The sequence below is a fragment of the Canis aureus genome, chromosome 14 (genome assembly GCF_053574225.1).
Source record: "Canis aureus isolate CA01 chromosome 14, VMU_Caureus_v.1.0, whole genome shotgun sequence".
Classification (NCBI taxonomy): Eukaryota; Metazoa; Chordata; class Mammalia; order Carnivora; family Canidae; genus Canis; species Canis aureus.
In genome coordinates this window covers 23,840,561-23,868,481 of record NC_135624.1, presented here as the reverse complement: position 1 = coordinate 23,868,481, position 27,921 = coordinate 23,840,561, and the positions used below count along the sequence as shown (strand labels likewise).

General features: G+C 35.5%; 1 long non-coding RNA gene across 1 annotated transcript in view; it reads left to right on the top strand.

Moving 5' to 3' along the window:
* Positions 1-780: 780 nt before the first annotated feature.
* The window catches only part of LOC144282864 (uncharacterized), a 69,995-nt gene continuing 42,854 nt past the window's right edge, over positions 781-27,921 (top strand). Inside the window, exons 1-2 of the long non-coding RNA XR_013351277.1 lie at positions 781-1,110; positions 1,346-1,408. This is a non-coding gene — a long non-coding RNA (uncharacterized LOC144282864). The remainder of the gene's footprint in view (positions 1,111-1,345; positions 1,409-27,921) is intronic.

Here is a 27,921-nt window from a genome sequence, read left to right as displayed (position 1 = left end):
TGAACAGAATGGGCTGGAAAGACCAAAGTTGAATAGTAGGGCTAAAACAACAAGGTAAACAGTCAAGGAAATAAAGATTAGATTTCAGAACCTGTTCTTGGAGAAGCCAGTTGGTCAGAAATCTACATAGGAAATAGCAAAAACAAAGATAATTTAGTGCAAAAATTCTTGGATGATTATATTAAATTAAAAGCCAGCAAGAACAAGAAAATAAACAAACTTGGGAAACTAGGCTTGAGTTTTAGCAGGTTTCTATGGAGTTTGTTTCTTTTTCTTCTTGCTTATGGAAGACACAAAAGTCGATGCAACCCAGCAGGGTACTTTATTCTGCTGTAAAGACATGGCTCATCATCACATTCAGGCAGTTGGTCCTTGCCAAATGGTCCCACCTGAAGATTTACTCTTTTCAGGGTGGTGCTACTGTCACCTCTTTGATATATTACTCACCTAATAAATCCAAGTGTCATTTCCCCATGGGCAATTTTATTAAAGTTTTTACAGTAAGACTCTCATGCTGTGGTTGGATCTTTATATTTCAAAAAAACATAGGTAAAAAGTTTCTACATTTCTAGGTTTCTCTGTATCCTGTACTTGGTGACACTCATGCCAAGTGATTTAAACATTAGTGATTTAAGCTTCATCTGAGAGCTGAACAGAGAATTGGAAGGAAACTCAAACTCATAAGAAAACTGGCTCCGAGGGTGGGGTCTGGCAGCCTCACCTTGTAGGCCACAATTTAGACTGAAAAGGCAAAGGAAATAGAGCAAAGCAAGAGACAGTTTGTCTGCCAGGGATGGAGCCCCACTGAAACACTGGAGAAAGACATGTATCTTTGTCCTATAATTAATGTTCATTTTCCTTAGATACAATATTTTTCTTTTCAATTTCATTATTTATTTCTCTTCATTAGCTTGAAGTTTATATCCTCTTTCCATACTGGTACTACCTATCCTTAAAATTTGGCTTAACAAAATTTATATATAGTTGAACAAAACAGGTTTTTGGTCTTCTAAACAATACAAGGATATTAGAATACTTTAAGTGTGGGCTGTATTTTCTTCTGAATGAAATGCTATTGCAACTGAGTGACTAAGTTCCATCTTGTAAACTGTAAGTCCAAAAATTAGATACTTATTGTATTTATGCTTGTTTTGTTTAATAATTTTTCTTATCATAGCCATATATATTTTTCTATTATTCTTCCATTTTTCATCTCCTCTATTCTGGTATTTTTCTTGAATATATTTTAATAATTCTTTAGTAAATCTTTCCAATTTTTAAGTCTGAATTCTTAATTTGCTCTTGAAATGTGTCCTGAGAATTATTTTCTTGTCTTACATTATAGATATTATTCTACTTTGCAAAGGTTTATCTTTTTATTGTTGCGAAATCATCTGTCTCATTCTTGGTAAGTAAACTATTTGTTTTTAAATGTTGGCTGCTTTTTTGGTTCATCTCTTTAATGTCATGTTATTTGATTTTACTCTAATATTTTAAATTTCCAATGTTAAGAGTATTAGAGATTCCTGAAAATGCTATTCCTATCTTTGTGCTAGAGTGGAAAATATTCAATTATATTTCAGGTATGTCCTTGATCTCATTATTCTAGTTCCTCTGGAATCCTAAGTAGACAGATGTTTTAAAAAACACTTATTATTTTATTATGTAGTTCAGTATTTCTTCCAGGGTTTATATCACTTAGTCCTTCTTGGCTTTTAACTTGCACCTATCTTCAAATTGCTTCACTCTCCTTTTGACTTTGTGTAACTCCATGTTTAAACTGCTATTAAATTTCTAAATTTAATTCTTTTGGGCTCTTAAACTTTCTTGAAATGTTTAATTTTTTTCAAAAGACTATTATTAATAGCCTCTGGATTAGTTATACTTTATAAACATTTAAAAATATTAAAATCAATTATTTGTGCTTTGTCTCATAGTTCAATATCAGCAGTGCTTCTGTCTCTGATTCTGTTATTTAATATTAATGATTAATCTTGGTCCTTTCTGCTTGTTTCTTATGTATTCATTGTGAGTTAATAATCCTTGAAACTTGACCTTTAAATTCTGGGTTTAGTTTTATTTAGTTAGTTAGTTAGTTCATTTCCCCAGGGACAGTTTGTGTTTGTGTCTCTAGAGTCATAGAGGCATTCCTATCTGGGGTCTTTTTAATCTAAATTATCTCCTTGCCATATTTTTAGGTTGTGAAGGAAGAGTGAGTTCTCTCTCTACATAAGCATGAGATCAGACTTTCGGTTGGGAAACCCCAGGGGGATATTTTTCCCTTCTATTCCTTCTACTCTCCACATGCCTAGATACATTCACATCTTCTGAGAGTAAGCATTTGCTTTGTTTTTGTTTTTCCTTGTTCATTCACTGTGAGTTATCTTTCTCAGGGTTCAGGTTTTATGTAAGGGTCTCCTATCAGATAGACTTGTCATTTTGCATGGACTTTAAAAGACTTTATCTCTTAGCTCTGGAGTGGTAAACCAACTGTGCTAAACTACCAAGAACAATCCAACATCCCCAGGACAAAGGCAAGCTTTAACAATTGTTTGTCTGTCTGAACTTGTGCATTCTCACATTTTTTCAGAAAATATTCTTTTTCTTTACTAAGCTAACTATATATTTTTAAACTGTCCATTGAACAGTTTTAGCTATTTTATACCTAGAAAATTTCTCTGAACATCTAATCATCTGTATTGCTAGATAATAAAACCCCTGTTGTATTTGTTTTTGATTAGAAAAATGCAAGTTTGAAAAGATGTCAATTTAGACCATATTTATCCATTAATAAAAAGTAAAGTCACTGCAGCATGGAATTTTGAGATTTATTTGATAACCTTATTATTCTAAAGGATGTATATAAGAACAAATATGGAATTTTTAAAAATTAAGACTTGAAAATTGAGTAATGAAAGCAAAAGAATGCTGCCAGGTATCAAGATCTATTTCAGAATTTACTTAAATGTAAGGGGCAGGCACAAGGAGAATCATGTAAGATTAATAAGACAAAGTAGACTTAGCATGAGACCCAAATAGATATGAAAATTGAAAGCAGAATTCCAAATAATGTAGCAAAAATGAGTTATACGATACTAATGTTATAAAGGATTGGCTGGTCATTTGGAAACAATACATCTAAATTCCAGATATATATTCCAATATAACCATTGTTAATTACAATGATTTACATAAGATGATAATACTTGATAATCAGATTTTATCATAGAGTAGATTTTTCTAAGAATAACTTAAAACCCAGAATTCATATAGAAAAATATTGATAAATTTCATTTATCTATAGAACACAAGTGAGTGAAAGGTCAATAGGGAAAGATAATGGTAGCTAATGGAAATAAAAGAGGAAAGAGTTGGAGAAGGTTAGAGAGAATAAATGAAATAAGAGATGGAAGGAAGGGTTGAGGAAGAAGAGGAAAGAAATGACAGGAAAGAAGGAGGAGCAGGGGAGGAGTAAGGAGAGAGGGAGGATGAGAAGACAAGGGCAAGATATAAAATACACAAAAGACAACTTGAGAAAATTATTTACAACAAGCATATGATTGATACTGCTAATTTCCCAAATGTAGAAGTGTTATCACTGTTAGACTAAAAGCTCCATAAAATAATGAATCACATTTGTATGATACATCACTGTATCATTATTTATCATGTATGATGCCACAGTATGTAGACAAAAAGAAAAAAAAAAACAGTTTGCCACAGTTTGTAGACAAAAAGAAAAAAAAACAAAAACAAAAACTAAGTAGATTTAAAATAAATTAAATAATTCTAAAGAAAAAGAATTGACCCAAGAGAAAAACAGGCAACTCTTAAAAGATAATAAAAGGAATTGATAAACACTGGAAATTTATTCAAAGTTGTTAATAATTGAAGAAATAAAATAACACATGAAAAATATAGTTCATTTTTCATATGTAACATAGTTAAAGGTTAAAAGTTCTAAATATAGAGATTTGAAAAATAGAAGCATTTTAATTAGGAAAAAGATCAAATGCTTATTATCACCACATTAATTTTTCATTGCTTTAAAGTTCTGACATCTCAAACAGAAAAAAGATATAGATACATAAAATAAAGCAAAATAAAAGAAAGGGATTAGAAATGAAAAAATCAGACAGCTATTATTTATAAAGAGATGACTTTTTACTTATAAAAATTAAATAAATAAAGATAATTAGAACTTGTGAAAAATGATTACTTGTTATTAGTGCAATGTAAAAAGAAATCAAATTCCTATGAACCAAGAAAAAAATTAATAAATGTAAGTTTTTAAATGATGGCATTTCAAAGAAGAATAAAATATGTTTCAAAAATACCCTAAGACAACAACTGCTAAATCTATATAAATCTTCATAGAAAATTATATATAAAAGACTAAAGGAAGCTTATATCAAATGGAGGTACCCTATTTATTCAAGGAAAATACTACATTTGGACTTCATATAAATTGCATTATGTATTATTATTATAGATCTTTTGGGTCTTATATTTTGCTCACTATTTATATTTATACTTGTATTTATATTTTGAGATTAATCAGTGTTGTTACCTATAGTTCATTTATTTTCATTGCTAGGTATACACAATGACTTACTGATAGATTTTTTTTTTGATGGATATTTGGGCTTATTCCAGTTTTATGTATAATAAACAGTGCTGCTATGAACACTCCTATTCATGTAAGTACTGCAAATGAGAAGATGTTTTTGTAAGGAGTGGAATGTAATGGAAATGTAGATCAGAGAATATGTATATTAAATTTATTAGATAAAGCTGAACTTCAAAATGGTCTTATCAAATTACAAACCCATCAGGACTTCAAGTGTCTTTTTCTTGCTCTACATCTTTGTCAATATTTGTCTTGTTTTCAACTGGCCACCCATTTACTAGGTAGATAGTCCTATCTTATTGTGGCCTAAATTTACTTCCTCTTCTTAATAATAAAGAGATTAAACACTTTACATATATTTAATAACCACTCAAATTTAATCTTTGTAAATGCTGTTTTTTGTTCTGTTGTCAATCTTTTTTTAATTTGTTTTGCAGAAATTATTATTTTTTAAATATTTTATTTATTTATTCATGAGAGACACAGAAAGAGAGAGAGAGAGGCAGAGACACAGGCAGAGGGAGAAGTAGGCTCCATGCAGGGAGCCCAATGTGGGACTCGATCCCGGGACTCCAGGATCACGTCCTGGGCCAAAGGCTAAACCACTGAGCTACCCAGGGATCCCTGAAATTCTTTTTTATATTTTGAATATTAGTACTTGTTGGTTACAAATATTGTGTTGGGGAGGAAAAAATTTATTTTATCCTTCAAGATTCTTCTGGCTCTAAGAATTAAATTGACATGAGACAGATTGACAGAAAATTGGATTTAATTACATACGCATGGGGAATCCACATAAACATGAGAGATTCCAAAGACAGGTAAAACGAAGTTATTATATATTATATAATATATATTATATATTATATTATTATATAACATATTATATATGTTATTGTAGATTGAGAAGAAGTGGGTAGGGATCTGGGGCTGCAAAGAGATGGAAGGCAATTCATAGAAAGAATGGAAAGAGTAAATGATAAACGAATATTTGCTGGGCCATTCAGAAAAAATGGGGCACAGAGGACGTTGATCAAACAGGCCTTGCTAAGTTCCCTTCTACCATACCTAGTTCATATTATATTATGGTTAATTATGGTTATAGCTTCCTTCCTGGGACAGGTTCTTCTCTAACTAAATCCTTTTAGACAGTTAGCATGAAGGCAAAAAAAAACTTTCTGAGTCTTCTGTTCTACAGAAGTCTACAGTTGCAACTATTTTCTCTCACTTTATGATATATCTTTTTTTTAAATGCTAGTTTAAAGGTGTCTCTAAGCATTCTTAAATTTAATATGATTTAGCAATAGGCTAAATGACTAGTGCTTTTAGTGTCATTCCAGAAGATATTGCCATTCTATAAGGTCATAAAAATATCCTTCTATATTGTTAAAAATAGGTGTATTCTTTTGTGTAAGGTATGAGTTAGCCTAATGTTATTTTTTTGCTAATTGTGTTACCAATCATTTCAGCTTCATTAATTGCAAACACCATCCTTGAACTTTCCTTTGAAGTGGCATGTGTAAAGTCCATATATGTGTGGGAGTGTCCTGGGGATTTAAGAATTATATGAGCATTTTCTACTTTCATTTTTCCCATATGTAATTTGAATGAAGGAGTCAAGAATGGAAGGAAATTTGGTTTCCTAAATCAACACATGAAGAATAGCATTGGCTGAATAGGAATACTTACATTAATGTAAGTATTCCTATGGTAGCATGGTATAGATATCTTTTTTTTTTTTTCCACATGTAACAGCTTATTTCAAAATAACCTATTTCAGATTTGTTGTATCTTTGTGGACAAAGAAAGGGTCGTGTTTTATCCTTCTGCATAGCCTTAACATTTAGGCCTGGGGTCATAAAGCATTTTCCGGTTTTGCAAAGCACTCTCAACTCTGCGGTTGTAACAAGGAAACAACCATAACACATAAACAAATGAGTGTGGTTGCATTCCAATAAAACACTATTTAGAAAAATGGGCTATGGGCCAAATTTGATCTGTGAGTCATACTTTGCAGACCCTTTATTTTGGCAAATGTCTAGCAAAAAGTAGGTGGATGTGAGGGCAGGTAATACCTAACCTTTCGTAACACACTGCCAAGATATTACTTTGTCCATGCTCTTGTAGCTTCTTCCTTTAGTAGAAATCAGATTCAAACTGGTTCAAGATGGTGAGGAAATGATCTGCCCTTGGGTTCCTCCCACATCTTTTCTCTCTAACACCATAACACATCTAGGCTCTCATTCTAGCAAGGGCTGGTGACAAAGGAACATTACCATGGCCTGTCAGAAGCTGGTTTTCTCTTGAACCAGGGCCGATTTCCTTTCTCCACCTTTGTACTTTCTTGTCTGTATATATCCAGGTTGCTTCTACATACAACTCAGGGCCCATAGAGTTGTGATTTTTTGGACCCACTCTAAGTGAACATGTGTGCAAAGACCTCAGAATGTACATTCAGAGGCTATCCCTGAGCAAAGCACATTGCAGAACTCTGCTAAGAAGCAGAGAGCATGGGGGCTCTGGGTTAATTTGGCACGTTTCTCAAATGTGATGCTCACAGAAAGAATTTCCCACATTCTGATGTCCTTTTATTTCAAGTTCTTCCTGACTTGGCCCTTCATCCTTTCTCTCTCCAAGCACGCATTTTGTCCTTCTCATTGCATTATGAAATGCAGTCGCGTTATGGCACTGAAATGCAGTGGCATTTCAGAAGTCTTGGAACATTTCAGACCCCATCATAATAATACCCCTGGGAAAGGGGCACTGATGGACTCAGGTGTCTCTTTTAAACACAATAATCTATTTCAATTAAAACAGTAGAGTTTGCCATCTTAGAAGCCTGTCTCCATGGCAGTTGCCAAGATGAATGAATCAAAATTTGGCAGCTCCTAGGTTTAAAGTCCCTCAAAGCCAAATTTCTGCAAGGGAGACGGTGGGAAGTGGGAACTTTGGTAATTTATCTCTACTGCTTTACTGAACAACCCTGAGAAAAAGTTGCTTTTTGTTTGTTTTTGTTCTTGCTTTGCTTTTGCTGTTTAAGAGAATGGGAGAAGAAACATTTTCTCAGCTTCCCTGAGTGGTTCTCATATCTTCCTTTCTAATTCATAGTCTTTGCTTTTCACTTGTTTTTTTTTTTAATGGTACTGTATATTTGACCAATTTCATAAAACAGTGTGATCAAGTGTTCAATTAATATTAACCTTTTGCAGTTAAGGATCATTCAGTAATTTTAACTGAATATGTGAATTTTCACCAATTTTAGATGTCCTTCAAAGTGCCTAAAGACAGGCAGTTTATTTTATTCAACAGGTTAAATGGAAGCAAATTTCCATTTTTTATTAGGAGAAGCCTCAGCCCTGCATTTAAGACTTCCAATTGATTAAGTCAGACCCAGCCAGATTATCTAGGAAAATCTCCCTATGAAATTAATAAAGGGAAGCCTCACTGAAAATGGAATCAGGAATCCCTGAGGGGGAGCTCTCATGCATATACCACCTGTCCTGCTTATTATATATTCCTTGGCAGGAAGAGGCTTACTTTCCCCCTAGCAGGAGGAAGAAAGTTTTCCCTGCCTTAGCAATAGCCCAGGCAATGAGATGCTTTCATCTACTAACCAATGAGAAACTATACACTTCAGACCCCCAGTTTCCTCCAATGGATTGGACTTCTGTTCAAAACAACTCCTCCCAACACCACTTCCTCCACCCCCATACTTTTCTCTATAAAAGAACTCTTCTCTCTTTTGTTCTTGGAACCTGCCTGTGGTTTGCCATCGTTTGTAGGTCCCAAATTGCAATTCCTCTGCTATTTCTGAATAAACTATGCTGGTAAAATAACTGGCTATTTTTATTTTTAGGTCCATAGCCCTTGCTTAAAGTCAAGTGATTCAGGACTTTAATTACATTTAAAAAATCTCTTCTCGAGGTGCCTGGGTGGCTCAGTGGTTGAGCGCCTCCCTTCTGCTCAGGGCATGATCTTGGAGTCATCGGGCTCACTGCATGGAGCCTGCTTCTCCCTCTGCTTGTGTCTCTGGCTCTCTTTGTGTCTCTCATGAATAAATAAATAAAATATTAAAAATAAAATCTCTTCTCAGCAACACCTATATTAGTGTTTCATTGAATAATTGGAGACTATCTCAACCAAGTTGACCAGGTCCAAAGAGCTGACACAACTGTAATCCTTAGTTACTATGTTACTATTTTCACTTACATAGCTCTTTGCTTTGTTTTTCTTTCTTCTCTCTCTTCTTTTCTCTCTTCTTTCATTCTTCCTTTGGAGTCATTACCTGTATTCACAAATGTGTCTGCTTCTCCTCTCTGGACAGATAGTGGGTTTCCATTTCCTGGTCCTTTCATTGGATCCTGCATCTAGTTTTGTCAGTGATCTGTGAAGAATGTCACTCGTGAGAAATCACCTAACACAATGATGGACACAACCTATGGCTTGTGTAGGTACAATTAGGATGGGAAGATAAGCTATCAACCCATGAGCTATTGATCAACAAGTCTCATCAATTCATTGTAAGTTCTAGGGCACAGAGTTCAAAGAAAGAAGATATTCCAATGAGCCTAAATATAGGTGTAGATTAGCTGGGCAATGGAGTGTAACAAATAAAACAGTGAAGGCAGGGTGAGCCTGGGCATTGTGAAACACACCTGGTTTCAATTCCTTTTATTAATTTTTTCCATTTTTAAATGTGTTCATTTCTTCACATTTTTGTGTGCATATAGTTTGTTCTAAATATTATTCTAAGGTCCTTGCCCTCACAGATTGTAAAATAAAAAGAAAAATTATGTAATTGTATAATGTGATACTTATTAAGGAACAGGTTGCTGAGACCTCTTTTAGATGAGAAGTTCAGAGGAGGGCATGAACAACAACTGAGTAAGGAGAAATGTGCTGTATCAAGAGGCGAGGCAAGAGAACAGACACAAGGCCATAAGGCAGAGAAATCTCTGATATGTGGAAAGCCAATGCAATTAAAATATAGAAAGAAAGTAAAGACTGGTATGAGAGAGGTGGGAGACCTAAGCTACTACCAGATTTATTTAGAATCACATAGGCTCCAAAGCCAAGGTAGCGACATTTGCTTTTAGATACTAAAGGAATCTATGTCACTTATGGTAAGGTGGTTCTGTCCCTGAGCCTCAGTTTCCACATTGTAAAATAAAAATACTTCCCTCAAATCAATATAATAAATAAAGCAAGACATGTAAAAATGTAAAAATCTTAGCCTAGTTCTGGGCCATTCAAACAAAACTAAACACCAAGATCTCCTCACTTTCCTTAGTGAACATAATTTACACACACACACACACACACACACACACGCACACATTTCTTTTTTTAATTTTTAAAATTCTTTAATTAAATTTAATTTAGTTAACATATACTGTATTATTAGTTTCACTGGTAGAATTTAGTGATTTATCAGTTGTATGTAACGCGCCATGTCCACAATAGCCAGAATAGGGAAAGGGCCCAGATGTCCATTGACAGAAGAATGGATAAAGAAGATATGGTATATATACACAATGGAATATTGCTCAACATATATATATTTCTAGGATAAAAGAGAAAGCTGGGTATCCCTGGGTGGCGCAGCGGTTTGGCGCCTGCCTTTGGCCCAGGGCGCGATCCTGGAGACCCGGGATCGAATCCCACGTTGGGCTCCTGGTGCATGGAGCCTGCTTCTCCCTCTGCCTGTATCTCTGCCTCTCTCTGGCACCACATACAAGAACTCAAACAACCTGAGTTTTCCATATCCTTTCTCTCAACTGACATTCAGTGATTTATAAGATCCAATAGGCTCCACATTATTGTTTGTAGAGCAAGTTATTCTAAATTTTATGGGTGACTGAGGTTCACTGGTCAGAGATGGGAAAGATATGAAAGGATGTAGCATTAAAGCTGTATTCCAAATTACTTTGGACAACAAATAGAAAAAAAAGAACAAGAAGTGAATACATGACCATTTAGAACTGGTAAAGATGTTGTGGTTCACAGAAAAATATCAGATAATAGAAGCAGATATACTTGCAAATTTTGTTTCTCAGAGTTCATTTCTTATTGTATTTTACCACTACATCTCCATAGGATACGTTTATTATTTTTCAATAAGACTTTGCTGCAAATCCACTGTGGAATTTGGCAGCTGACATTAAACCCTCTCAGCACTAGTTTCATTATATGTAAAATGAGAAAGTTGGATGAAATGATCTCTAATGTCATAAAAAATTAGGTCTCTCATTTCTTTAGTTCCCAGAGAGATATGTTATGCTGCAGTTTAATTTGTGAAGTAATTTGACAGCCAATTTTCTTTGATGATATCTTATTGTTGGGGGAGTTAAAATAAAGATGGTAATTTTCAGTCATGGCTACAAAAGCCAAAATTCTCCACGATGAAATGCAATGATTTCTTCTTGTTGTCTTGTTATTCCTCCTCCTCATTTTTCTTCTTTTTCCTCTTTTTTTTTTTCCTGCATTGTCTTCATTACAAAGGTCTCATAAAAAAATGTTCCACTATACAAACAAATCTCCAGCATTAAACCATAACCTTTGAAAATGTATCATCTAAAACCACTAGCAGGATACACTTTACTGTCTTTAATTTATGGAGGCAGATGGAGATCGGGCCTTACTGAGGGTCCAGAAATATCTGACTGATCTACCAAGAAGTGAGTTCCATCCATTTCACTTTACTCACTATAGCTCAGCTCAGATATAACTTCCTACTAAAAGCCTGAGTTTTCTAAAGATTATGATGGTTTTATATCACAGCAAAACAAAAACACAAGTAACTGTCACTTGTACCTGATGCCTTAAAGGGCCTTCAACCAGCCTATCAGAGTAACATTTTCACAGATGGTTTCCAGAGTCTTCTTTTTCCTCCTCCTTTTTTCATCTTTTTTTTTTTTATCATTTTTCTTAATAACATACCAATATACCCATAACACCATCACCAAAATCAAGGGGATAGACAAATCAAATACCTCTCAAAATTTTCTTGTAATCCTGACTTACTGATTATTTTTGTGGTAAGAACACTTAACATAAGATCTACTCCGTTAATACATTTTGAAGTACATGATACAGTATTGTTAACTGCAGGTGCTATGTTATATAGCAGGCTTCTAGAACTTATTCATCTTGCACGATTGAAACTATACCCATTGTACAACAACTGCCCATTCCCTCCCAGACACTGGCAACCACTTTTGCGTTCTCCTTCTTATATCCAAATCCAAGGTGTATACTAAAACAAAATGGCTTTTCTTTTACCAAGATCCACCTCCGTTAGAAAGTAATGGCATTTGTCAATTATTTGTTTCAGTTGTACTAAGTTCCAATTAACTCTCCTCTAAAATGAGGACAAGAGTACTTACTGCTTGTGCTTAGCATATATGCAATTGTGTTTGTATAAAACACTGAGGAGAGGAGCTAGATGTAAGCAACCCGGAAGTGCTTAAAGGATCCTGACTGTGGCTGAACCATCTTGGAGACTTTTCTCTTCAAATAGATTTCAGAACACTAAATTATAGTCCTCAGGCCTTAAATATAATTTCCAGGAGCTTTTGTTCCCCACATCAAACATGAGTAGTTATTTATAAGCCTTTCTCCATGATATTTCCTCTCCGGCTGCAAAGGATAGAGGGGACTTCTGTTGTCCAGGAATTTTCTGCATTTTTACTGATGGGTAGCTAGTGTTCACAGCTTCCCTGTAGTTTGAGCTATTGGTTCCCAAAGTCTTCTGGGTGCTATACAAATAGAGGATCCAAATCTACATTCTTCTCCTCAGCCTGTTAAAGTCTACAGTCTGTGGTCGCATCAGGTTACCTGCCCTCCAGTGAGGGTAAATAACAATCCGGATGTGCCCATATTCATGCAGACCGTGTATTTTCTAGTCAGCTAATTCATGCTCAGTGTAGCTGAAAGGATCCCAGCTCTAGACAGCTTCCTTCTCTCTGAGGCCCTCAGGCTGAGAAGCCAGCCTAACATTTTGTTTTCTTTGTCTACGCAAAATGAAAGCTTGCTAACTTAGATCAGACTGTGACAACTCTATTTCTGAAAGAATCTATTCATTACTCACTGAGCCAATGTTAATGTGGGAATTTCCCAGGAGGTAGAGCAAAAAGAAGCACTGATTCTCTTCTTTTCCTATACAGGCTGGGTGGGATCTGGCACTTCCTAGATATGTGATTGTGGTGGAGTCACTGAACTTTCGGGGGCCTCAATGTCCTCCTCCTCCTCATTTTTAAATAAGAGCAAAATCATCCATTGAACAAAGCTAACACAGCTGAAAACATGCTTTGTAACATATTAAAAGTATAGAAATGTAAAGAGTTTTGCCTACTAGAATTTCTAAAGTAACATATTAAAAGTATAGAAATGTAAAGAGTTTTGCCTGCTAGAATTTCTAAAATAGCAAAAATAAAATGTTTCCTATAGATTAAAACAGCAGATTTGAGAAAAACAGATATTTGAGAAAGAAGCTCTGGAATCTGAATAAAAAAAATCAATATTTAAATTCATGCTTCTACTCATATTAGTCACACAGTACGTACTACATTCATTACTTGATTCTTATTTTAATTCTCTTTTCCCCAAACTCCTTCTCATTATTTATAAACGCATGATTTATAATAACAATTAGATGATATATTTGCTTACCAAGTGGATAAAGATTTTAACAAGCCAAGATATTTAATGTTTTCCAAAAACTTAGAAACATGGCTGTTAGAATGAAAACTGATATAATCTGTCAGCAAGCAAATTTGGCCATATGGATTAATATTCTTATAAATTTCATAGTCTGATGGAGAATTCAACTTCTAGCTACTGTTCAAAGGCCAAAACGAGATAATTTTAAAGATTTAGCTACTAGGAGAGTGATGATAGCATTGTTTAGAATAGGAGCAAGAGCAATACTCTCAAAATGTTGAGAACTTTACCATTGGTTAAATAATGCAGTGGCAACCAAATGATGATGGCAAATATTTATGAAGGAGAAAATAACAAGTGAACTATAAATTTCTCAGATCATCAAAAAGAAACCTAGGAATTATGAAAAGTGATTCTAGTTAAATGAGGAAGTTTTATGAATTCACTATAAGTAGTATGTGTGGTAGGGTGAGGGTGGGGGAGGAATGGTGAAAATGTTTCCTTGGGTCAGAGTCATTACTTTGCCCTGCCCCCTCAAAAAAAAAAAAAAAAAAAGGATTAGATTGCATTAAGTATATGTGATGAATATCATGTTAGTTAGGAAGATTTCACAAAGCAATGATTCCTAATGGTTGTAAGGTATAGGATTTCAGAAACCTTAGGAAAATGTGAAACACTTGCCAGAGTGGAAACTCCCTACTGACTCTCCCCAAGTAGGTAAAGACACTGGACATAGCATCACTTCACTCTATCCTAAAACCACACAGCAGAAACTGGGCAGAAGAAGAAGTCACTGACTTTCAGAGAATTCCAAATGTTCTTGAGATTCAAAACCTGAAAAACGGACAGTAAGTAGGAAATTATTTTTCTGGGAGAAGACGTGGCACATCCAGAAGAGGATATAGTGCAAAAATCTCAAATGGGAAAGAAAATATTAGTAGAAGACCATGGGGCATGAGAAGTGAAGGGAGAGAGTTAGAGACCAAGAGAATACCCCAGAGGCCTTCTCTAAAGATTTAGGCAATAAACCTTTTTACTTTTTGAGGTATAAGATAATAAGATCAATGGATGAGAGGTTTAATTTCTAATTTTCTTCCTCTAACCTCCTGTAATTAATTGTACCCTCAATAAAAGATTACTTAAACCATCATCAGAATCTTATGTGTATTTGATTCAAAAGACAAGGAAACAATATTCCTTGATAGGTGGTAACCAGAACCTTTTCCATAATCCCACGATGGAAACCAGTAACAGTCCGTTTGTCAACCAAAGTATACGTGGTATCTCTTGTTGATAATATGGGTGATTTTATTATGGCTTGTTTTGATTTCCTTTCCTTATTATTTTTTTTACCTAATTTTCTCTAATTACCATGTATAATCTCATAATAAGGAAAATTTAAAAATCTACACTGATGACCAATTTTACTTTAGGCTAATGTTCCCAGTCAAGGCCATGAGATAGAATGACAGTGTAGACAAGAAGTCACTTTACTGAGTGATAAAATGAAGAGTGAGGCAGGGAACATGGAAAGAACAGTGGGACCCTCTGGGATACTGATGATATTGGTGGTGACAGGATTTTTAAAATAGTTATATCACTAAGATGTATGAGTGAGGGATCCCTGGGTGGTGCAGCGTTTTAGCGCCTGCCTTTGGCCTGGGGTGTGATCCTGGAGACCCACGTCGAATCGAATCCCACGTCGGGCTCCCGGTGCATGGAGCCTGCTTCTCCCCCTGCCTGTGTCTCTGCCTCTCTCTCTCTCTCTCCCCGTGTGACTATCATAAATAAATAAAAATTAAAAAAAAAATAAAAGAAGAAAAGATGTATGAGTGAGCTAGAGTTTTAGAATGGAACCCATATTCCTCAAGTTCAAAAAGTTTGTTTTTTTAATAAATCTGTAATTTATCTGAGGAACTGGCTGATTCACCCAGATAACTTCCCAGGGTAAGGTTCTAGCTTTATTTACCCCAAACACCTGGCTTCCATTTGGACAAAAGCTACCTTTTCCACTCCACCATGGGGTGAGCAGGGGCAGAGTGGTAGAGGGGAGGGTGGGTTACTTGGGAGTGTTCAATTCCAGGCCTGTCACAATCTTTTCTTCTTTTTTATCCCCACATAAGAAGCCTGCCCTGATGAAGACACTAACATTTAGGTAGACTCTGCTTTTTTCCCCAGGGTTTGTGTTGTAAGAGATGGGGTGAGGTGGGCTGCTGGCATGAGGAAAAGAGAAAATTCTTAGGAAGGTAGTAACAAGACTATGGCTGTGTGTTTAATGTAAGAAGGAAATTACCCATCCTACTGGAATACTCATATATAAGGCAATATAGCACAGACCAATATACTGGATTTTCTAATATTATTTTTGGAAGGGCACTTTCATGTTTGAGTTTTGGATATTTGATTTTGAAAATAATTTTCAGATTCACCATATGTGTTTTTACCTTTCTAAGCCTCTTAATTTATTTTCTACTATGTGGATATATTAAAAAAAAACTGACAAGATTATTTTAAGGAAGGAATAAAAGAATCTTTATGAGGTGTTATAAAGAAGTTGATGATTGTAGCTTCATTACAGTTCTTATTATTTGTTTCTGGGGAACTTTCTCCTGATTCCCAGATGGGGTCTTTTCTAGAAAGGACCATGATTCTTAACGTTCTATCAAAAATGCATGATATGCGCCATGTTGTGTCTCTTTTTTCCTGGTAGTTTAGAGGTTCTTTGAGAACAGTGATATTTTTCTGTTTTCATCCTGACACATAGTAGACACACAATTAATATACGTTTAATGAATGAATAAAAAATACATTTGGATGCAGTGTGATAAATACAATATAACAGATGTGAGTAGAAAGTGCTCTAGGAACCCAAGGGAAGAATAATTAACCCAGCATATGACAATCGGAGAGTGCATGCATCTCTTTTTGGGGTGTGTTTTGGACTAGGACTCAATCAACTTGTGATTACAAAGAAAGCACCCTCCTTTCCCAGAGGACTTGTAGGAAGAAATGTGGCAGGTGGCTAAGTTGGCAGAGCATTTAGAGTAGACGTGATCGCATGTCATACTGGGCTGTTTTCAGTATCCAGGAAACAGCATGAGCTCACCTACTTGGAAAAAGCAGCCTCACTGATAAGAGAGGTGCTGTGATTCCAGATAAATGTGAGGGGAAAGTCCATGAAAAAGGAAGGAAACACAGAAACTAAAATGCAATGGAAAGTAGAAAAGAAGACAGTAGTAAGGGGCATATATTTTGTTGTTAGAATGAAAATTTTGAATCACACACACACACACACACACACACACACACCAACAAGGTCAACAAGAAGAAAATTCTCTTGAAAATGTCAGTCTAATAGGTCTATGAAGTACAATTTTCCTAGTGGAGATGTGTCAGGGAATCTTTAGGAATTCTTGGCTAGAAAAGATTCCCCTGGATAGGGCATGATACTTAGAAGAAAAGTTCCTATTTTGCTAGTGATTGGCTTTGAAAGCTTAGACAATTTGCTTAGACTAAACCCCAGACCAAGGATTGTGGGAGAATAAAATGAGATAGCAGATATTAATGTTATATTTTTAAAAACACTAAAAACCGCACTATTATTGCTTTCCAAACTGAGTGCCATATAAAGGAAGCATAATATAGGGTAGATATAAATGGGCACATTATTTTTAATATTGCACTTATAGGAAACTGCCTCCAAAAAATAAATCCAAATATTAGGGACTCATGCCAGAATTAGAGTACAGAGAACACATGGATCCAGCAGAATTAGTGAATAACAGGAGATTGTTGCTTTGGAAACCATTAACAGATGGAAATATAAGATACAGGTTGAATTCCCATGACATTATAAGCAGGGATGGTACAAATGCCTGCATATTCTTTTGTTATTTCCTGTTTTGTTGTTTTGGTTGCAATATATTTAGCCAAGAAGCCTTATCATATTGCAGTCGTATTTGCTGAAATAACCAAACTCCTGAATCAGTAGATTTTTTTTTTTTTTGACAGACTTCATTTTAGGAGGAAAAGAAATGTGTAAATGTATTATCAAGTGAGCTGTCAGGAAATTATTTAATGAGGATGAAATTTGCCTAATAAATCCATATAACCTTCATCTGAAGCCAGAGTCTTGTATATTAAGGTTTACTGATTAGAAAAGAGCCATGACCACCTCAAGATCCTAAACTGAGGAATGACTGGAATGATTCAGTTTTCTCTAGAGCTAAAAAAAAAAAAAAAAAAAAAAGAAAGAAAGAAAAAGAAAAAAAAAAAGAAAGAAAAAGAAAACGGCTGAAACAGAAACTAGATTCTGACAAACACTGAATTCAAAATTTACATTTTGAATTAAACTCTTTATTATTTCAAATGTTTTATTTGTTATGCATATAAATTTATTTTTAAAAATTTTAATTCCAGTGTAATTAACATACAATGTTTTTTTTTAATTTTTTTTTATTTATTTATGATAGGCACACAGTGAGAGAGAGAGAGGCAGAGACACAGGCAGAGGGAGAAGCAGGCTCCATGCACCGGGAGCCCAACGTGGGATTCGATCCCAGGTCTCCAGGGTCGCGCCCTGGGCCAAAGGCAGGCGCCAAACTGCTGCGCCACCCAGGGATCCCCCATATAGTGTTATATCACTTTCAGGTGTACAATATAGTGATTCAAGAATTCTATGCTCAGTGCTCATCATGATAAGTACTCCTTCCTTTTACCTATTTTGCCCACCTCCCCCTAGTCACCACCAGCTTGTTCTCTATATTTAAGACAGTATTTGTATAAATTGATTTTTAAATTCTTTTCATATAAAAGAATTTTTCCTAGCTATACTTGTATTTCTTAAGCTTTGGAAATGTGATAAAGAAGATCTTAGTGAAGGGAGATTTATTATTTGTTATAAAAGGCCTACCTAAGCAGGTGACTTTGCTGAGAATAGTACTAAATTTGAAAATAAACATTACCAATCATGAAATGGGCAAAAGACATGAAGAGAAATCTCACAGAGGAAGACATAGACATGGCCAACATGCACATGAGAAAATGCTCTGCTTCACTTGCCATCAGGGAAATACAAATCAAAACCACAATGAGATACCACCTCACACCAGTGAGAATGGGGAAAATTAACAAGGCAGGAAGCCACAAATGTTGGAGAGGATGCGGAGAAAAGGGAACCCTCTTACACTGTTGGTGGGAATGTGAACTGGTGCAGCCACTCTGGAAAACTGTGTGGAGGTTCCTCAAAGAGTGAAAAATAGACCTGCCCTACGACCCAGCAATTGCACTGTTGGGGATTTACCCCAAAGATACAGATGCAATGAAACGCCGGGACACCTGCACCCCGATGTTTCTAGCAGCAATGGCCACAATAGCCAAACTGTGGAAGGAGCCTCGGTGTCCATCGAAAGATGAATGGATAAAGAAGATGTGGTTTATGTATACAATGGAATATTCCTCAGCCATTAGAAATGACAAATACCCACCATTTGCTTCAACGTGGATGGAACTGGAGGGTATTATGCTGAGTGAAGTAAGTCAATCGGAGAAGGACAAACATTATATGTTCTCATTCATTTGGGGAATATAAAAAATAGTGAAAGGGAATATAAGGGAAGGGAGAAGAAATGTGTGGGAAATATCAGAAAGGGAGACAGAACGTAAAGACTCCTAACTCTGGGAAACGAACTAGGGGTAGTGGAAGGGGAGGAGGGGGGTGGGTGGGTGGGTGGGGGTGAATGGGTGACGGGCACTGAGGGGGGCACTTGACGGGATGAGCACTGGGTGTTATTCTGTATGTTGGCAAATTGAACACCAATAAAAAATAAATTATTAAAAAAAAGAAAATAAATATTACTGAAATAGGACTCTATAATGCATTTTAATTTAGGAGCTAAGGATAACATAATATTCTAAGCTTACTTCTTAAGGCCAAAAAAAAAAATCATACAATTTTAGATGAAAATCTCCTAAGAAATGATCTAGACCAAAAATGAGAAAAACTGAAAAATATATGTGGCAGAGAAATTCATTCATGTAGAAGACAAGTCAAAAACCAGGAAGTTAGTCAGAGGCTTTATTGCCCAAATATAATATTGTTTTAAGATGACTGACACCCTGATGCATTTAGAATATCAGCAATCCAAGAGAATCTGCCTAAATCCATGACTGAGTCAGTCATTGAAATCTGTACTGGACTGTATGTCTAAGATGCTTCCTTCAGGTCTGGCATCTCAGTTGGAATGATCTGGAGCCTAGTCATTCATCTTTCTCTTAAGATGGCCTCTGCATGTGGCCAAGTTGGGTTTCTTCAGAATATGGTAGTCTCCGAGTAGTCAGACTTCTTACATGGTTATAATTTTCCCTACAGCATGTGTTCCAAGACATCCATTTTAAGTTGCAGGGCATCATAGAACCTGGCCCCAGATATCTCATGCCTTATCCATTCCAGTTATCAACAGAGAATCAAAGGGCCAGTCTAAATTCTAGGGGAGGAGATTACAGAGGGATGGAAATACAGCAGGACACACTGGGGACCACCACACTGCCCTTTATACTTCATTAAACTGCTTTCTATGGATCACTGAAACACCTTTCCTTTCATTTCACTTATAATATTGTTTTCAGTTTAATTCAGAGACTTTTTAAAAGTCTATGGCTATAATGCCTCATGTTAGAGGTATTTAACTGTTCTTGGTTTCCTTTTTATTTTGGCAATCACCCTCCTATTCATGAATTAATACATTTATTAATACAACAAACACTTTATGGGTATACCTCTTCTGGGTTGGGGTTACAGAGATAAATATGTGAAGATCTCCGCTACCAGAGTGTGCCCAGTATAACACAGAGAATCAATATGCTAATAAGTAATTATAGCTATTGTAAGATAAAAAAAAACAATTTTTGTTGACCATATTGTCAGTACTATGTGAGAAGCAATTTGAAGAAAGAGATGAAATTTGAATAGAGTAAAAGGGATAAGTTTTGAAAAGGATGCTTGAATGAACAATGTGAAAACTAGGTTTCAGGAGCTTGGGTTTTGAAAAAGGGTAAATTGAGGCCCAGCAAAATGTTGAGGAACTGTTCATATGATCTATACCCTGGTAATCCTGAAATACCCAGTAATGTTGCTGAACTAGTAAAAGCCAGTCTGTTTTCTAATGGCTGGAAACAAGGGGGCCATGTCTGCCTACCACTGACTTAGGACTCAACGAAGACAGAGAAAGTAGGGGTGCAAGAACACAGAAGATGAAAGAAGCACAAAGAATTGTGGGAATTCATGAAAAGACATTTTAACTGCCTCAGGATCTGAATTGTGGGCCACTTTTACCAGGTCTTCAAGCATTGGTGGGGTTCTCAGCCCATTATTGCAGTACAGTATGGTGGAGGATATTCAAAGTATGAGGGCACAAAGGAGAGTGCCTGAGGCTATTTTGTCACGTCACACCAGGCACACATCTTAATAGTCCACAAAACAATTCCAGTTTACATTTGTTTGTCGATAAAAACTTCTCTGTCTTGTTATGAAACCAAATAAACCAAGTTGCTTCCAAGTAAGTATGCCTATCCAAGTGCTCCTGGGACCATGAGTAATTGATGTATCTAAGATCAGGTGGTGCAAGAACACAACCACCTGAGGAATGTTTGAAGAGAATAGGAAGAAAAAGAAGAAAGGAGAGCAGGAGAAATGCTGAAGAGAACTTTGAAAGAAACAGTATCTCTGACTCCACAAAAAAATTACAAATGCAGGACACACTGATACACTCGATTCTCCTGGTTTTGGATTCTTGATTAACACATTTCAGGAAGATGCCAGGCAAAATGTGTAAGCATTAAATGGACAGTGTGACATTATTCTTCCAACCCCCTAGAGTCAATGAATTTACTTTGCTAGAATGAGAACTCCAGGAAAGTCAAAATTATGCCATTTTTCTCACTTGAAAAAAATGTCTTTGGTGTGTGAGTGGGGAAAGGGGAGGATACACAGGTGCACAAGGTCCACCATGCTTCTGGAAGTTTTGGTCTATACAAGGACACCTTTTTGTTTTAATTTGATCTGCTTTAGTTTGATTTTCCTACTTTATTACTAATCCTTAGCACCATTTCTTCCTAAGAGATAACTACTCAAATGTTTTACATATTTACATGCATGTATGTATTATGTACATATAACATGTGTGCAGGCATATGTATGTATACATGTACATGTATAATAATTTTTGGTATTTTATATTTGTATAACCTTTAATATGCATGGATATTATTGTGGTATACATTTCTCACTTGTTTTTTACTCAGCACTATAATTTTTAGATTTATCACTGTATATACAGCTGGTATCTCCAGCCACTGCCCATTTGCCTACTAATACAATTCTAGTTTACCTATAAGACCACACTACACAACTAATGCCATGGTGAACTTGTGTCTTTGAGGCAAGAGTATTATCATGGGGCTTCAGGGCTTGTGAATATCAAATGATGCTAACTTTGGCCACATTGTTTACCAATTTTGTTGACAAAATTTATACTGTACCAGCAGTGCAAGAGATTGCTTATGATCCCAAGGGAAAAATTTAGCATCTAAATTTTTGTCCTTTGGATGTGGAAAAATGATATTTTACTCTCATTTTTTTTTCACTGCTGCACCCCCTCCTCCCAGCACAGTACCTAGAATCTAGTGGAGGCCCATAAATGTATTTGAAAGGGCGCTGTGATTCAAAGGTAAAACACTTAAACCTAAAATATATATAGATGATAGATAGATAGATGATAGATAGATAGATAGATAGATAGATAGATACATAGATTTTTTTTTTAGTTAGAATTTAGTATGGTTGAAAGATGTCAATACTCTGGGAAAGTTATGTCTTTTTGAGCCAACACTTTGGAGTACTCTGGCAAAAAAGGTCAAATTGAACAGAATTCTATTGCCATTTGGACCCAATATTTTATATGATGTTGATTTCTTAGCATCTCAACATTTCTGCTAGGGATTTATTTTCAATACATGAAAGAGCAATGATTTAGTAACAAATTTGTGTTTGTAGTAGACACACCTTTTTTGTTTGTTTTCCTCATTCATGCCTCAGTTTTCTGAGAAGTGACTTCTGTACTCACAGAAGCCCAGCCATCCAGAAGTGTTGTTGTGCGCAGTAATTGATGTTGTCCCTCTGGCAATTACTAATCAGGTGAGGTATGGATGCATAATCTAAGCAAAATATCTCAATGATTACCAAAAGTCTATACTCAGACTTTATACTTTGGACATTAAGGAGTACTCACTAGCAAGAGGCAAGCCCCAGAAATGCCACTTGTCTTAATAGCTGACACTGATGAACAGAAGGGAAAGAATGTAATATACTTCAGCAGTATATGGGTCTCTTGAGGAACTCTTTTCATCTTCTTCCAGGTAGGAAAGAGAAACACTTCTGAGCATGTGCAGCAGTATCAATATAGGAAAAGCAAGTGTTTCTGCTGCAGAGTTGTCCCAGAGAGTAAAGAGTGCTTTTTTCTTATAAGGCTACCTTAGTGTAGCTGTATTCCTAACAACTGCTACTTATAGAGCGTAAATTTCACATTTCTATTCATGGTAAATATTAAAAATTCATACCTATGACATTGTTAAAAGGGTATGCTGATCAGCTTCTAATATAGCCAGTAGTCAGAGGATTATCTACGAGAAGAGCCATTGATGGTTGTATGTAAGCTTGGGAGAGTTGGTTTGAAAGGATTTTAGTTCACAGTTTCCTCAGGATGAATTAAATTAATTAGATTCTGCCCTAGGAGTATACAATCAAGACATACTAGTTTTAATTAGTTTTTATCAACAGTGTGACTTTGGAGGAAAACCTGTAAGTTAGGGAGATGTAGGATGTCAAGTTCGGCAAAGAACGTGCAAAAGAGAAAACTGGATTTGTAGAAAGGGAGCCAAATACAAAGAGAAGTTATAACAGAGAGCACATGAGATGGGGAGGAAACAAAAAGACATAGCCAATGACTGAGAGTGTGCATCTTTTCTTAATACAGAGGCAGACATACAAACATACACATATACACACTTTTTCAAACTAACCTAGTTTGAGTGAATATTATCATTGCAAAAATTTATAATTAAGAGCTCTTTCTGACAATCATGTGGATAAATTAATTGTTTAGTTGGTTTAATTTAAAACCTGAAGAATAGATAGAACAGTAATAAGAGTTATGGCCATTCCTCCTAAGATGTGTTGATTCACACCATGTGTAAACATACATGATGTGTACAAATAAGTTCAGGATTATTATACAATCCTTTTGAGAAATATGGATTGATATATTTTTGGAAGTTTTTTTAAAAAAGACAATTTTGTTTCTAATGAATGTACCTTCTTTGACTTTTTTTTGAGGTTTTCTTAAATATGGTTCTTTGTAATCTCATATGTAATTTACATAAATTAAGGATAATGATATCTTTTTTATATGCCATATTCATTCCAAAAGATGTTTAAAAACTAGGAAGGAAGAGTTAATTAATGGTGAATTTCTTGAGAAAGCAAACAGTGAGCGGAAACAAACATTTAAAAAGGAGAATAAACTTTAGGAAAAGTAAAGCAAATGGCAGAGTACTCAGTAACATAAAGGAGAGATTAGGGAAAGCAAATAACAGATCTATATAAGAGGATTATGTTGGAAATTAGCTGTAAGAATATTAGCTGATTTTAATATAGGTAAGAATAACTAATAGCAGAATGTATAAGTGTGCAAAAGAGATGAAACAATATACGCTAACCCAAAAATATATGCAAAGAAAATTCAACTCTGTTGGAACAAAATGGTTAAGAATTTTTTCACAAAAAAATTTTTTTTTTCACAAAAAAATTTCTCTAGAGCACCTCCCCATTTGGGGCTGTAGAATTCATTAACAGAGATTCTTCCTGGAATACCAAATTTCTATCTTACAAGAAAGGACTCATTATCTCTTAGCCCGAGGCTTTCCCTGGAAAGTGTAAATTTCAGAGCAAAATAAGACTCAAAAACCAAGAGAAAGACCCGAGTCTCACTATAACCAACTGTCAGAATTGTAACTGAAGCCCAGCTGATCTTATTTGCAAATTTGATGCCAGAGGCAAATAGGGAAGATAGGCAGGCACAGACACCTGTGCTTTCAGGAACATACAAAGAAATAACATGCTATGTGTGAGAAATGACAGATTTTACATTTATATTCACCAGATTAAAAGTTTTAGTTGAGATCTAAATGAGATATGTATCCTCCCAAACAAAACAAAAACCTAAAACTTTTGATTGGCAAATCCTAAAGTTTGTTCTTTCCTATATCTAAATAGTGCTTTAGCTATGAGATATTGATCAATAGATAGATAGTTGGATAGACAAATAGATGATAGATAGATATAGATAGATGATGATGATAGATAGATAATACACTTTTTCAATTAAAGTGAAAGACTCAGTATCATGAAGGAAAATAGAATCTAGATATCTGCCTATCCTGCCCCAGACACATTGAACAAATAGAAGGAAACACATTCAACAGTATCAGATGGAAGACTCAACCAATCAAGGAATTTAGTTTCGGTTCCCTTCTTGTCTGTTTCTGAAAGCCACAACTGCAGTATAGCCAGAGAAAACTGATAAATCTGAAAATACACTAATAGAATGATCCTGAAAGTCTGAAAACTGCTTAGATATGCAGGTGGTAGGTGACATATCAGAATTTAAGTACCGCAAAGAGCATTCCATGACATTGTTAAATACCAACTTTCTGCTGATTTTTGCTCTTTCAATACACCATAGATATTTTTCTGAAGGTATGTTTCTAGAAAGAAGTAATGTATCTTATGCAACAATTAAATAAGAAAGATATATGGCCATGTACCTTGAGTTATACACTCTTAAACAGGTAACATGTGTAATATTCCCAGCACTCCATTAAAAAAAGCTAAGATTTGAACTAGAGTCTTCCAACTCAACATCTGTCTCTTCTGAAGGTAGATTATTGACAATAATAGCTGATATCCTATTGTATTTAATACATCACACTGCATACTCCCTTCAATGAAAGAAACAGCTATTTCACATTTTTACAAGTAGCCGGTTCTATATTGCTAATTTCTTAATAGTTCTGTTTTAAATTCAGTGGCAAATCAAGAATGGCCAGATAATCTTTACTCATTAGAATAGCACAAAGCATAAAATTCTATAGGAAATCAACTAAAACATACAAAATAAAGGAAAGAGTACATGGGATGGCCATGGTGCATTTTTCTTTAGATTTGTGTGATTTTACTATTCTAACTCGCAAAATTATAAACATATTTAGGCTTTGAGGCACAATCTCCCTCAGCAGTGGCTTATTATGCTTACAAATTAATGGACCTGTGTGTGTCTATGTTTATGGGAGATATTGGGCTGTGGTTTTCATTTCTTGTGATGCCTTTGGCTTTATGCGATGAGTGAAAACCTTTGTTTTCTGAAAGACTTTTAGTAGGACTTGGTACTCTTCCTTTATTTCTTAAATACTGTCTGTGGGAAAACATGGTCTGCCCCTTCCTGTTCGAGAAAATCACTCCTGATTTTTGCATGAAGATGATGCAAGAACCACTTTTTTTGCAATATAATACGAGCCATCTCTCTAGGAGACCCCCCTCTCATTTCTGGCTACTAGACTAAGATAACCTGCCCAGAAAGTGCTGATACTACAAAGGATATAAAGAAGCATATTAAAGGATCCTTAGGAACTAGCCATACTGTACTTTGGGAACTTAGAGAGTACATACAGATCTGGATTTTGAGGATACGAGATGAAGAGGGGCAGAACATAAAACTTGACAAGATAAGAAGAATGTAATGATTGAGAGCAATACTATTTAATTCCTAGCAAAACTTTTTGAGATGGGGTTTGCACATTGTTAGGTTGGGCCTTAAAAGTTTGGAGAAAAGAATAACTTATGGTAAACTAAGTCAGAATTGCCATGAGAAATGATGGAATAAATGACTAAATGGTCCTGAGTAGACATGCTGGAGTGCATATCCTATGTAAGGATTATTAAACTTCCAGATTACTAAAATCTGCAGGAGCACCTATGGAATATCCTGTTTACCAAAGCAACCAAGTAATTTACTTGTAAGAGGGGCACTTCCCTCACTGAAAAATTCAGTGTTGGCTCTGCTCTGCAGGAGAAGGGTGATAGTAATTGATACCAATACAGAACTGGCCTCACTCATAACAATGAGAAGGATGGGATCCTCAGAATAAAGAAAGTATTTGTTAGTACTTTAACATTAGAAAGAAGATACAATTATTGTAATGAACAGCCAGGTCAACATTTCAGTCATAAATTCTTGACCCACAGAATGATGGGATCTTTAGGGACAAGATGAATTTGCACTTAACATGGCCGATGCTTGATCTAAATAACTAAAAGATATCATGGATGGATGAATAAGAAATTGAAATCTGCCTCCAGCAAAATGTGATGATCCCTTTTTATTTTTCTGACATGAACGAATTTTCAGATTTGAAATCCACTGTTGAATAGGCTGGCTCCCCAGGAGGCAGGACCCTGAAACACCTTGAAAGTGTATATGGTTAATTACTTTCAAAGATTAAATGGGATCCAGAGAAGAAAAAGGGGTCAGTATTATGTGCAAGATAGAGTGCCGTCATTCTAGCAAATACAATAGGATCAAATATGTCTGTACTGGCAAAAACAAACAAACAAACAAAAACACCCTAATAATAGAATCACAATGTAGATCCCTATTTTTCTGGAGCAAAGCTTTCTGTGTTCCAGGATTATACAAGTTCTATAAAATATCCCTTAGGGTGTATTATCCCTGATATTAACCTTAATGCCTGAATAAGTGCCAGAATGGCCCATCAAGAGCTGAGTCTGTCAAAACCACCAAATTATACATTCAAACCAGTCCAGAATCAATAAAAATTAAAGTTGAAGTGGTAAATCAGGGATTGGACACAAACAAGTCTGGAAGGTAGAGGTTGTATGAACTGATGGCCCAGATCCCCCATGGCATCCAACACTATTATACCAGTACCTATACCTCAACTGTTATCTGTGGATAGATGGGGATGATCCTTATGACCAGGTGACAGAGGAGAAAAACAGCCATATTGATTTACTAATACATTGGCTTTGTATGTGTGGGCAAACTAAAAGTAAATTGCACATACTGCAGCCCCCAGTAACCAGTGATCTTTAAAAAATTAACCTAGTGAGCCTAAATCAGGTGCAGAGCTTTGAGAGGTATACTTGGTTATCCATTTTCTGTGGATAGAGAAATGACCATGATTAGTATATATGTGTGCTTCTGGGTGATGGCAGATGACTTGGCTAGTTTGTCAACGCATTTAGGAAGAGAATAATTGGAAGATGAGGGAAAAGGAGGTTTGGGGTAGAGACATTTGGATGTTAATATGGGAGTACAGTGTGTGGAGGTCTTTGTATCACAAGAAAATGCCAGTAGAAAGCAAGTACTATTAAACAGAAACAACCAACTAGATAAATGACTGAACCTGCTGATAATTAAAACTGCTGTTTTCTGTCATTGACCACCCTGGTGCTGGCACAATGGGTATATGAAAGGAGTAGCTATTTTGGCAGAAAT